Below are 13,078 nucleotides of genomic sequence, written 5' to 3'. Positions count from 1 at the left end.
CACAACCCACGCGGGAACAGCGCCTTCGTTCGCCGCCCAGCACTCCGGGCACACTGGGGCGGGGGGGTTCGTGTTCCCTGCGCTGCCCGGGGTTCGGGGAATCCTCACGAGGGTGGGCAGCAGCGAGCGGCCGCCTTCTAGAGAAGACCCCCTCCAGAGGTGAGCCGCGAGGGTCTGAGAGCCCGCAGCTCCACCCCCACCCCCCACCTCCGGGCGTCGGAGTTCAAAGTCACGGCGCTGCGCCCCGCGCGCGCTCGGGGCCGCGCTCTGCTCCTCGGCCACCGCTTCCCGGGAGGTGCTGCCGAGGAAACTCGAGTCTTTCGGCGCTTTCGAGTCCTCGCGCGGCGGACCCACCGACCGGCCCGCGAAACTTCCCGAAGTAACGGGACCTGCGGAGGGTCCGCCGGCCGCCCGTGCCTTTGTCGCTCTTGCCTGGCCGCCGGCCCCGCTGCTCCGGCCGCTCGGCGCTGCCCGGAGCCGGCCCTGGGCTCGCTCGCGTCGGGGCAGCCGCCCGGCCAGGCTCGCGCCCCCCCGGGCCCTTCACGGTCGAGCCCCCGCCCCCACCCCCGGCTTAATGGAGGCGCCCGGTGAAGACGCCACTCGCCCCACAGAGCCGGCCGAGGAGTCGCGGCCGATACTTACTCGCCACTCGACTCGCCGGCTCGCGAGGCAGGCTCTGGGGCTTCTGAAGCCGCGGGTTCCAGTCAGCAGGAGCGGCCGCGACAGCCTAGTCGCCGCCGCCGCCGCTGCCCTCCTTCCGGCCTTGCTGAGGCGTCACCGCGCGCCTGCGCACAGCGCCCCCTCCCGACTAATGACAGGAAGAACCATAGAGGCACGCAGGGGGCTAGGGAGGAGGGGTCTGGGGAGTAAGACCATAGAGAGGGACTCCTGTCCTTCGTCCCGGCTCGGCGTGGGCTGAGTCTTGACTTCGCCACTAGGCGGGAGGACGAAAGGAGCCCCGTGAAGTGTCACTATCACTCTGGGGGTTTCAGCTCCAGGACGTGAAGCGGATGACCGTGGAAATCTCCTGGATCTGCATTTATTTGCACCCATTGCCTTTGGCAAATCATTCACGGAACATATATTCAGAGGGCTTCCTGTGTGCCAGGCACTGTTCTAGGAATTGGAGCAAAAGCAGTACAGAAGGTCCCTGTTCCCATGAAACTTGTATTTTAGTGGGCAAGTCAATAACTGGTGAACTAACGAACCAATTAAAATACTGGCTCAGGCAGTAAGTGTTCGGAAACACGCACACACACGGATGAAAAATAAAGCAGAGAAAAGGACAGAGTGATGGGGATAATTGTTGGTTAGTCACTAAGTTGTATCCGACTGTTGTGACCCCAAGGACTGTAGCCCACCAGGCTCCTCTGTCTATGGGATTTCCCAGGCAAGCATAGTGGAGTGGGTTGCCATTTCCTTCTCCAGGGGATCTTTTCCACCCGGGGGTCGAACCCACACTTCCTGCATTGGTAGGCGGATTCTTTCCAGCTGAGCCACCAGGGAAGCTGCGATGAAGATAATCAGATCAGATCAGATCAGTCGCTCAGTCGTGTCCGACTCTTTGCGACCCCATGAATCGCAGCACGCCGGGCCTCCCTGTCCATCACCAACTCCCGGAGTTCACTGAGAGTGGTCTAAATCAAGTGAGGGAGTGAGCCATGGCGACCACCTGAAGAAAGAGCTCCAAGCAGAGAGTATAGAAAGAGCAAAGCCCTGAGATTGTGAATATGCCTGGTGTGTTAGAAAAAACAGGGTGATGCCACGTGGCTGCAAAGCAGTGAGAGGAAGTGCTAGGGAATGGGCTTGGCAAGCTGGTTAGGAGCCAAATAGTAGACGGTCTTAAAATGTATTTGGATTTTATTTTAAGTGTGATGGAAAGCTGCTGGGGAATTGGGGACAGTTGTGAGTTGATTTCGGAGAAGGCAATGGCACCCCACTCCAGTACTCTTGCCTGGAAAACCCCTTGGACAGAGGAGCCTGGTGGGCAGCAGTCCATGGGGTCGCTAAGAGCTGGACACGACTGAGCAACTTCACTTTCACTTTTCACTTTCATGCATTGGAGAGGGAAATGGCAACCCACTCCAGTGTTCTTGCCTGGAGAATCCCAGGGATGAGGGAGCCTGGTGGGCTGCCGTCTATGGGGTTGCACAGAGTCGGACACGACTGAAGTGACTTGGCAGCAGCAGCAGTGAGTTGATTTGTGTTTTCTGAAAGCACTGTGGTGGCTATTTGGACATAGACTATAGAAAGGTAAGAGCAGAATCAGGAAAACCAGTTAGGAAGCTATCACAGGATTCTAAATGATAAGACATGTTGGCTTGGATCAGCACAGTCAAGGAGGAGGTAATGAAAATGGTCAGATTAGGGATTTTTTTTTAATGTAACAAAGATTTGTTGATGGATTGGGTGTAGACTGAGAGAGAATGAACAGAATTGAGGATAACTATAGGTTTTTGGCTTGTGCAGCTGGGTGAATAGTGATGCCATTCACAAATACAGGAAAAATCAGGAGGAACAGATTTTGGCTGGAGTAGGGAGAAGTGAATGTGTTTTTGCACGTTACATTGCAAACTAGACCCTAGATATGTGAATAGACAAATAGATCTATGAGTCTGTAGCTTCAGAAAGATAAGAACTCAGAGGCTGAGGACTTAAATTGGGATTTACTAAGATACAGATAATATATAAGGCCTCAGGACTGGCTATACTTATACCTGGGGAATGAGTGTAGATAGAGGAGAGAGGGCAGCTGAGGGAGGCCAGGGTCACCTAACATTTAGGATCTAGAGGAGGATGTCAAGAAGGAAAGAGCAGTACAGGAGGATGAAACACAGAAGAGAGTGGTACCCCAAGGCTAGAGAAAGAAAGTGTCCCGAGAAGGGAGTTATCAACAGTGCCAAACGCTGCTCAGAGATTCAACACAATACAACTGAATTTCAGTAAAAGCAGAAGGAGAGCCGTTAGCTGAGAGTGAGGTCAGAGAGAGGGTCTTGGAGGTTTGTGAAAGAAAAGGATGAGAGAGTGAAATGATAGCAACTGCAAAGGGTTGCTGGTCTGGAGTTCCAGGATTACAAGCTTAAAGTGAGGACAGGTAGCAGGGAGGTGGATCTTTCTCCAGCTACTTACATAGATGCAGAGGGAAGAAGGAATCTAGAGAGACGGAAGGGTGTCGAAGAGAGGGATTCTTGAAGCTGAGGTCTTAGAAATTGGTGCAGTTTTGGTAATGATGAAGCCTAGGGTGTAACTATATTCTTTGCAGTCAAAGATGGAGAAGCTCTATACCATCAGCAAAAAACAAGACTGGGCCCTGACTGTGGCTCAAATCAAATTCCTTATTGCCAAATTCAGACTTAAATTGAAGAAAGTAGGGAGAACCACTAGACCATTCAGGTATGACCTAAATCAAATCCCTTATGATTATACAGTAGAAGTAAGAAATAGATTCAAGGGATTAGATCTGATAGAGTGCCTGAAGAACTATGGAAGGAGGTTCGTGACACTGTACAGGAGGCAGGGATCAAGACCATCCCCAAGAAAAAGAAATACAAAAAGGAAAAATGGTTGTCTGTAGAGGCCTTACAAATAGCTGTGAAAAGAAGAGAAGCGAAAGGCAAAGGAGAAAAGGAAAGATATACCCATTTGAATGCAGAGTTCCAAAGAATAGCAAGGAGAGATAAGAAAGCCTTCCTCAGTGATCAATGCAAAGAAATAGAGGAAAACAACAGAATGGGAAAGACTAGAGATCTCCTCAAGAAAATTAGAGATACCAAGGGAACATTTCATGCAAAGATGGGCACCATAAAGGACAGAAATAGTATGGACCTAACGAAGATATTAAGAAGAGGTGGCAAGAATATACAGGAGAACTATACAAAAAAGATCTACACGACTCAGATAATCACGATGGTATGATCACTCACCTAGAGCCAGACATCCTGGAATGCAAAGTCAAGTGGGCCTTAGAAAGCATCACTACAAACAAAGCTAGTGGAGGGGATGGAATTCCAGTTGAGCTATTTCAAATCCTAAAAGATGATACTGTGAAAGTGCTGCACTCAATATGCCATCAAATTTGGAAAACAGCAGTGGCCACAGGACTGGAAAAGGTCAGTTTTCATACCAATCCCAAAGAAAGGCAATGCCAAAGAATGCTTAAACTACTGCACAATAGCACTCATCTCACACAATAGCAAAGTAATGCTCAAAATTCTCCAAGCCAAGCTTCAACAGTATGTGAACTGTGAAATTCCAGATGTTCAAGCTGGTTTTAGAAAAGGCAGAGGAACCAGAGATCAAATTGCCAACATCCACTGGATCATTGAAAAAGCAAGAGAGTTCCAGAAAAACATCTACTTCTGTTTTATTGACTATGCCAAAGTCTTTGGCTGTGTGGATCACAACAAACTACGGAACATTCTTAAAGAGATGGGAATACCAGACCACCTGACCTTCCTCCTGAGAAATCTGTATGCAGGTCAGGAAGCAACAGTTAGAACTGAACATGGGAAAACAGACTGGTTCCAAATAGGGAAAGGAGTACATCAAGGCTGTATATTGTCACCCTGCTTATTTAACTTATATGCAGAGTGCATCATGAAAAACACTGGGCTGGAGGAAGCACAAGCTGGAATCAAGATTGCCGGGAGAAATACCAGTAACCTCAGAAACGTGAGGGCTTCCCTGGTGGCTCAGAAGGTAAAGCGTCTGCCTGCAATGCGGGAGACCTGGGTTTGATTCCTGGGTCAGGAAGATCCCCTGGAGAAGGGAATGGCAATCCACTCCAGCACTCTTGCCTGGAAAGTCCCATGGACCGAGGAGCCTGATAGGCTACAGTCCATGGCGTCTCGAAGAGTCGGACATGACTGAGCGACTTCACTTCACTTTCAGATATGTGAATAACACCACCCTTATGGTAGAAAGCGAAGAAGAACTAAAGAGCCTCTTCGTGAAAGTGAAAGAGGAGAGTGAAAAAGTTGGCTTAAAGCTCAACATTCAGAAAACTAAGATCATGGCATCTGGTCCCATCACTTCATGGCAAATAGATGGGGAAACAGTGACTTTATTTTTTGGGGCTCCAAAATAACTGCAGATGGTGACTGCAGCCATGAAATTAAAAGACGTTTGCTCCTTGGTAAAAAGTTATGACCAACCGAGACAGCATATTAAAAAGCAGAGACACTTCTTTGCCAACAAAGTTCTGTCTAGTCAAAGCTGTGGTTTTTCCAGTAGTCATGTATGGATGTGAGAGTTGGACTATAAAGAAAGCTGAGCGCCAAAGAATTGATGCTTTTGAACTGTGGTGTGTGGAGAAGACTCTGAGAGTCCCTTGGACTGCAAGGAGATCCAACCAGTTCATCCTAAAGGAAATCAGTCCTGAATATTTATTTAAAGGACTGATGCTGAAGCTGAAGCTCCAATACTTTGGCCACCTGATGTGAAGAACTGACTCTTTGGAAAAGACCCTGTTGCTGGGAAAGAGTAAAGGCAGGAGAAGAAGGGGACAACAGAGGATAAGGTGGTTGGATGGCATCACTGACTCGATGTATATGAGTTTGAGTAAACTCCAGAAGCTGGTGTGGACAGGGAGGCCTGGTGTGCTGCATGCAGTTCATGGGGTCGCAGAGAGTTGGACACAACTGAATGACTGAACTGAACTGAGAGTGTAACTGTGAGTGTGGATTAACAGGTGAAGTCTTGATCATTGAAGGGGAGGGATCAGTAAGCTAAGAGCCTGGAGTGGAGAGATAATTTAAAAGGATGTTAAATCATCAAGAAAGATGTCAGAATGGCAGGTGGAGGGCATGGAATAAGACATGTCCTAAAATCATCAATGAATGAGAAGGAATGACCTGCTGGCCAGCAGACAGCAGGAAAGAGTATGGCCCTTGCTTCCAAGGATTCCATAAGTTGTCATATTTGTTGTTGTTTTTGGCTGTTCCACCTGGCTTGTGGGATCTTAGTTCCCAGACTGGGATCGGACCCATGCCCCCTGCAGTGGAAGTGCAGAATCTTAACCACTGGGCTGTCAGGGAAGTCCCACGGTTAACTGTTGATTTGATGCTGTTGCCCCATCTGACTGAGATGACACAGGTGAGCCCCCGCCAGCTCTCTCATCGACCCACAAAGCAGCAGAGCTGAGAAGAGAGCACATTCCCAAATCTCAGACATTTGAGCCGTGCCACCACAAACAGTATTTGCCTAATCTACTTGCTGGCCATTAATAATGTTTTTCTTTAGACTGCTTCATTTTTGTTAAAATATATTTATTTAAGATCGATTGGGAGTCTGGGATTCGAAGATGCAAACTATTACATATAGAATGGATAAACAACAAGGGCCAACTGTAGAGCCCAGGGAACCGTCTTCAGAATCCTGTGATAAACCACAATGGAGAAGAATATAAAAAATATATATATACGTATGACTGAATCACTTTGCTGTACAGTAAAAATTAACACAACATTGTAAATCAACTATTCAATATATTTTTAAAATACATATTTATGCAAAAAAGAAACAGACTCACCTCACAGACAGAAAACAAATTTATCGTTACCAAAGTTTAGGATTAGCAGATACAAACTACTGTATTTAAAATAGATAATCAACAAGGTCCTATTGTATAGCACAGGGACCTATATTCAATATATTATAGTAAACTATAATGGAAAAGAACCTGAAAAAGAATATATATGCATGTATATAACCAAATCACTTTGCTATACACCAGAAACTAACGTGATGTTGTAAATCAACCAAAATTCAATAAAAAATAAAAAGGAAACTTTATTTTATTGCTATAAGTAAAAACATCTCACTTTCCATAAGCAGAAGGTAATCAGAAAAATAGATTCCATGTTATTAACATTTTTAAATTTATAATTAAACAAAGCAATGAACTACAAGTAAAAGTTAAATCAAGGTGCAAGACATGAAACTTAAAACATGCTTCATTAAGAACGAAGTGGCCGTGGTCCGAGCTCCAGGAGGGTTCGCAGGCCCTCTGGGTGTGCTCTCTGGGTCACGGTGAAAGTAGTGGAATTCCCTTATTGAGACTGAGGTGATGTAAAAACCAGTGGCTCCAGTTGTGTTACAACATTATGTTCATTTCTGCTGTACAGCAAAGTGGTTCAGATATACATATACATATATATATATATGCTTTTTAATATTCTTTTCCATTATGGTTTATCCTGGGATATTGAATACAGTTCCTTGTGCTATATAGTAGAACCTTGTTGCTTATCCATTCTATATACAGCAGTTTGCACCTGCCAGTCCCAAACTCCCCATCCTTCCCTGCCCTGCCCCGCCTGGCAACCATAAGTCTGTTCTGTGTATCTGTGAGTCTGTTTCCGTTTCAAAGATGTGTTCATTTGTGTCATGTTTTTTTTATTTCTCTTCACTGAGGACGATTTATTATAATTTGCTGGGAGCACACAGATACTACTATGTGTCTACACATAGTCCACACAGAAGTGGGCAATAATAGGTAGCCATTCCACGGAGAACTGTGTGCACTTGACCACCGTCATCACGACGTCTGGTTTCTTGATGGACCGCTTGTGCCGCTCAGTTTCTCTCTTCAGGCACTCAGTCTCCTTTGCGTGATGAGAGATCTCATTTTCATGGTGTTTCTTCAAGGCTGCGAGCTGTAATTCTCGAGCACGAGCTCGGAAGGAACGCTTCTCTTCTGCCCGCTCTCCTTTTTCAAAGGCCCCCCTGCATCCCAGACCCAGCCGGCACTGATTATCTGCCTCTTCCGAGCTGGAGCCTCCGGCCTTGCAGAGCCCAAAGGCTTTGCACGCGGAGCTGCTTCTGTGCCTCCAACCCCGTCTCTGCCACCACCGTCAGGGAAGCCCCGCCCCTGTGACCCTGTGTCATGTCTTAGATTGCGAATGTGTGCTAGCATATGGTATTTGTCGTTTTCTTCCCGACTTACTTCACTTAGTATGATAATCCCTGGGTCCATCCATGTTGCTTCAAATGGCATTACTTCATTCGTTTTTATGAATGAGTAATATTCCACTGTGTATATACATCACGTCTTCTTGATCCACGTATCCGTCAATAGACATGTAGGTTGTTTCCGTGTCTTGGCTGTTATAAATAGTGCTGCTGTGAACAGAGGGGTGCGTGTATCTTTTTGAATTAAAGTTTTATCTGGATGTGCACCCAGGAGTGGGATTGTTGGATCATAGGGAAACTCTACTTTTCATTTTTTTGAGGAGCCTCCATGCTGTTTTCTATAATGGCTGCACCAATTTACATTCCCACCAATAGTGTAGGAGGGTTCCCTTTTCTCCACATCCTCTCCAGCATTTGTTATTTGTATATTTTCAATGCTAGCCATTCTGATCAGTGTGAGCTGCTACCCCAGTGTAGTTTTGATTTGCTTTTCTCTAATAATTACCTATGACAAGCATCTTTTCATGTGTCTGTGGGTCATCTGTACGAATCACGTTTCTATAAGTTACTGACCATGTCCTTAGCTTGGCTGCAATGTCATAAAGATTTACATGGTTGCTATTTTTACTTACTTTACATTATTTGGATTAACACTCTGAGTGGAGAGTCAAACATTCCCTCTTCACTGACCAGAATCGGCTCTTTAACTACAGTAGGAAAAATGAAAATACGAAACAAAAACCATTTTTGTGTGAAACTTGGTGATAACTGGCACTTAAGTTAAAAAAAAAAGTTCTTTATACTTGCTGCCTTAAAATGCTATCTGTCCAAAGCTCTGAAAGACTTAAAGGCAGTAATACTACAAGATTACTGAGTTTTTGTAGAATGATTACATTTGATAATAAAACTTGCCTATTTAAAAAAAGAGAGAGAGAAAAGAATAGTCAGTGATCAGTCAGCAATCAAGGAATATTTGTTCCACATTTATACTTTAAGGGAAAAATGGAGTCCTATATCAACAAGAGGAACTGGGGACTTCCCTGGTCGTCCAGTGGTCAAGAATCTGCCTTGCAAGGCAGGGGTCAGGGGTTTGATCCTTGGTCAGGGAACTAAGATCCCACAAGCCTCAGAGAAACAAAGCCCGAGTGCTGCAACTACTGACCCCATGGACCACAATTGCAGAGTCCATGAACAGTAATGAAGGATCCTGCATGCTGCAGGAAGATCCCACGTGCCGCAACCAAGACCCGAAGCAATCAAGTAAAAACATAAATCAACAAGAGGAGTCCCTGGTTTTTTTTTGTTTTTGTTTTTTTGCTTTTCATGTTAACCAGCACCACAAATCAGGGGAAAAGATACCTATCTACAGACAAAACTATTGACAACAAATGGTGTTTGAAATCCGGAAATTCCGATCAACCATACTGGCTATACTTCCATGTAACAGGGCAGGTGGTGTGACACAGACACCAACCCTCCGAACCTTCCAGAGAGCTGTGGTACAATTCGTACATCTCTGTGAGTCATCACAGCAGTGTTCCCTTGATTTCATTTTCTGGTTATAAGCAGTTAATGTGGCAGCGACCTATAAAACAATTTATAACAGCAGAGGACTGCGTTTTCCTAATTTGTGCGTCATCACTTTGTTCCCAAGGGCTGGAAGTCTCACCATCAGCTTTATCTAGATGAGGCTGTGCTCATCTGGCCATGAAGGAAATTATTCCTGAACCCTGCCTGCATTCAGAAGTAGTCATCTCCTCCCATTCAGGCCCAATACAGTAACAGTATAATTTGTATTCAACACAATGCACCTGCTATAAGTATACATTCCTATGAGTTTTGACAGATTTATATGCCCGTGTAACCCTCAGCATAATCAAGACAGAGACCATCTCCATCACCCCAAAACAGTCCCCGTGCTCCTTCCTTGCCAATCCGCCACCCCCATCCCTGGCGCTAGGCAACCACTCATCTTCTTTCTATCACTTTAGATTAGAATTGCTTTTCCTATAGCTTCAGATAAATGAGCTCATAAAGCAGGTACTCTTGTGTCTGGTTCCTTTTGTTCAACATATGTTCATTTGTTGGTAATTTTATTATAGTAAAATACATATAAAATAGAATTTACCATCTTCACCATTTTTAAGTACACACTGCAGTGGTAGTAAATACATTTATAATGTTGCACATCACTGTCACCATAACTTTTTTTAAAAACCAGCGTTCTATACCCATTCAACAATCACTCCCCATTCCCCCCCAGCCCCTGTCAACCACCATTCTACTTTCTGTCTCTAGGATTTTGACTACCCTAAGTGCATTGGAGAAGGGAATGGCAACCCACTCCACTATTCTTGCCTGGAGAATCCCAGGGACAGAGGAGCCTGTTGGGCTGCCGTCTATGGGTTCGCACAGAGTCGGACACGACTGATGTGACTTAGCAGCAGCAGCAGCAAGTACCTTGTTTAAATGTGCTCATGCAGTATTTGTTTTTTTTGTGACTGATTTATTTCACTTAACACGGTGTCCTCGAGTTTTATCCATGCTGTAGTATGTGTCAGAATCTTCTTCCTTTTTACGGCTGAATAGTAGCCCATTTGTACGTTACCACGTTTTGCTTATCCAGTCATCTGTCAGTGGACACGTGGGTTACTTCCATGTTTTAACTATTGTGAACAATGCAGCTGTGAGCATGGGCATACAAATATCTCTTCGAGATCCTGCTTTCAACTCCTTTGGGTGTATGTTTACTATTCAGAAGTGGAATTGCTGGGTCATATGATAATTCTGGTTTTCATTTTTAAGGAACATACTCTTTTCCACCATTTTGACATTCCCATTAACTGTGCCCAAGAGTTGCAACTTTTCCGTATCTTTGCCAATATTGTTATTTACTGTTTTTGTTTTTTTTTAAATATTTCCCATTCTAAGGGAATGAGGTGGTATCTCACTGTAGCTTTGATATACGTTTCCTTAATGATTATGCTTTTGAACTGTGGTGTTGGAGAAGACTCTGGAGAGTCCCTTGGACTGCAAGGAGATCCAACCAGTCCATTCTGAAGGAGATCAGCCCTGGGATTTCTTTGGAAGGAATGACGCTAAAGCTGAAACTCCAGTACTTTGGCCACCTCATGCGAAGAGTTGACTCATTGGAAAAGACTCTGATGCTGGGAGGGATTGGGGGCAGGAGGAGAAGGGGACGACAGACGATGAGATGGCTGGAGGTCATCACTGACTCGATGGACGTGAGTCTGAGTGAACTCCGGGAGTTGGTGATGGACAGGGAGGCCTGGCGTGCTGCAATTCATGGGATGGCAAAGAGTCGGACACGACTGAGCGACTGGACTGAACTGAATGATTATGATCTTCAGCATCTTTTCAGGTGCATGTTGGCTATTTGTGTATTTTCTTTGGAGAAATATCTGTTCAGTCTTTTGTCCATTTGTGAATGTATTTGTTTCTTCATTATTGAGTTTTAGGTGGTTTCTATATATTCTGGATACTAATTCCTCATAAGATATATGATTTCTATATATTTTCTCCCATTCTGTGGATTGCCTTTTTACTCCATTACTGCTGCTGCTAAGTCACTTCAGTCGTGTCCAACTCTGTGTGACCCCAGAGACGGCAGCCCACCAGGCTCCCCCGTCCCTGGGATTCTCTAGGCAAGAACACTGGAGTGGGTTGCCATTTCCTTCTCCAATGCATGAAAGTGAAAAGTGAAAGTGAAGTTGCTCAGTCATGTCTGACTCTTCTCGGCCCCATGGACTGCAGCCTACCAGGCTCCTCCGTCCATGGGTTTTCCAGGCAAGAGTACCGGAATGGGGTGCCATCGCCTTCTCCGTTACTCCATTGATACTGTCTTTTAAATTTTTTTAAATTTATTTTATTAATTTTATTGTTTTATTTATTTAATAATAATACATTGGGTCTTAGTTGTGGCAGGATCTTCACTGCAGCACTGCACTTCTCTTTATTTGTGGCACCTGGATTCTGCTGCCCCAAGCCATGTGGAATTTTAGTTCCCTGATCAGGGGTCGAATCTGCAGTGGAAGGCAGATTCTTAACCACTGGACTGCCAGGAAAGTCCCTACATTAGTGTGGTTTAATTTTTGTTTCCCTAATGGTGAATTATGTTCAGCATCTTCTCCTATACTTATTGGCCTTTTTATTTCTTCTTTTGTGAAATTTTTGTTCAATTTTTTTGCCCATTATTTAAATTGAGTGCTTCAGCTTCTTACAATTGTTATGAGTTTTTTTTTCAATAAAAGTCCTTAGTATTGTGCATATTTTCTCTCAAATCTCTTGCCTTTTTGTTTACTTGATGGTGTCTTTTGAAGAATAAAAGTTATTAGTTTTCATGTATTTCTTAAAATTTCCATTCAATTCAAACATTTTGTTATTTCCCTTGTGATTTTTCAGTTGACTTACAGATTATTTAGGATTGTGTTTTAAATTTCTTTATTATTTGGAATTAAATTTCTTTATTATTATTAGATATCTTTCTCTAATTGACTTCTAATTTAATTTTTTTGTGACTAGAGAACATATTCTACATGCTACCAACTCAAAAACATTTTTCAAGAATTGGCCAATGATGTTACAGGGCCAATGATGTGGTCTATTTTAGTGAATCCATGTACATTTGGAAACAAAGTGTATTCTTTTGTTCTTCGGTAGAATGTTCTGGACAAGTCAGCAAGGTCAGTGTTACAATATCCATCTTGATTTTCTGTCTCTGTTCTTCCAGTGAGAGAGAGGGGAAGTCTTGAAATTTCCAACTAAAACCTTAGGTTTGTTGACAGCATATAGCTGGGTCTTGCATTTTTATCTAACCTGACAACCTTTGTCTTTTAATTCAAGTGGTTAAGCCATTTTGATTTAATATAATTATTTATACGACTGGGTCTAAATCTGCTGTCTCATATTTGTTTTCTATTTTGGCCCTTTTATTCTTTGTTCTCTTTTTCTCCCTTCTGGATTTAACTGAGTAATTTTGAGATTTCCATTTTATCTCTACTGTTGGCTAATCAACTATTCCTCTCTGTATTAATCTTTTAATTATCTCATTAAGGTTTCTAACATGAATACTTACCTTATCATAACCCATCTTCTTACAATGTTATACCCTTAAATGAAAAATATACTTTCATTCGGAGAAGGCAAT

At 44.1% G+C, this 13,078-nt stretch overlaps 1 protein-coding gene across 6 annotated transcripts in view; it reads right to left on the bottom strand.

The window, feature by feature from the left end:
* RNF216 (ring finger protein 216) overlaps positions 1-778 on the bottom strand; it is a 120,782-nt gene extending 120,004 nt beyond the window's left edge. For all 6 annotated transcript variants that reach the window (XM_070362781.1, XM_070362780.1, XM_005887323.3 and 3 more), the window contains exon 1: positions 643-778. The gene's annotated coding sequence lies outside the window, so the exon portion shown is untranslated. The remainder of the gene's footprint in view (positions 1-642) is intronic.
* Positions 779-13,078: the final 12,300 nt, after the last annotated feature.

Source organism: Bos mutus, chromosome 25 (assembly GCF_027580195.1).
Source record: "Bos mutus isolate GX-2022 chromosome 25, NWIPB_WYAK_1.1, whole genome shotgun sequence".
Lineage (NCBI taxonomy): Eukaryota > Metazoa > Chordata > Mammalia > Artiodactyla > Bovidae > Bos > Bos mutus.
This window is presented reverse-complemented; position numbering and strand designations above follow the sequence as displayed.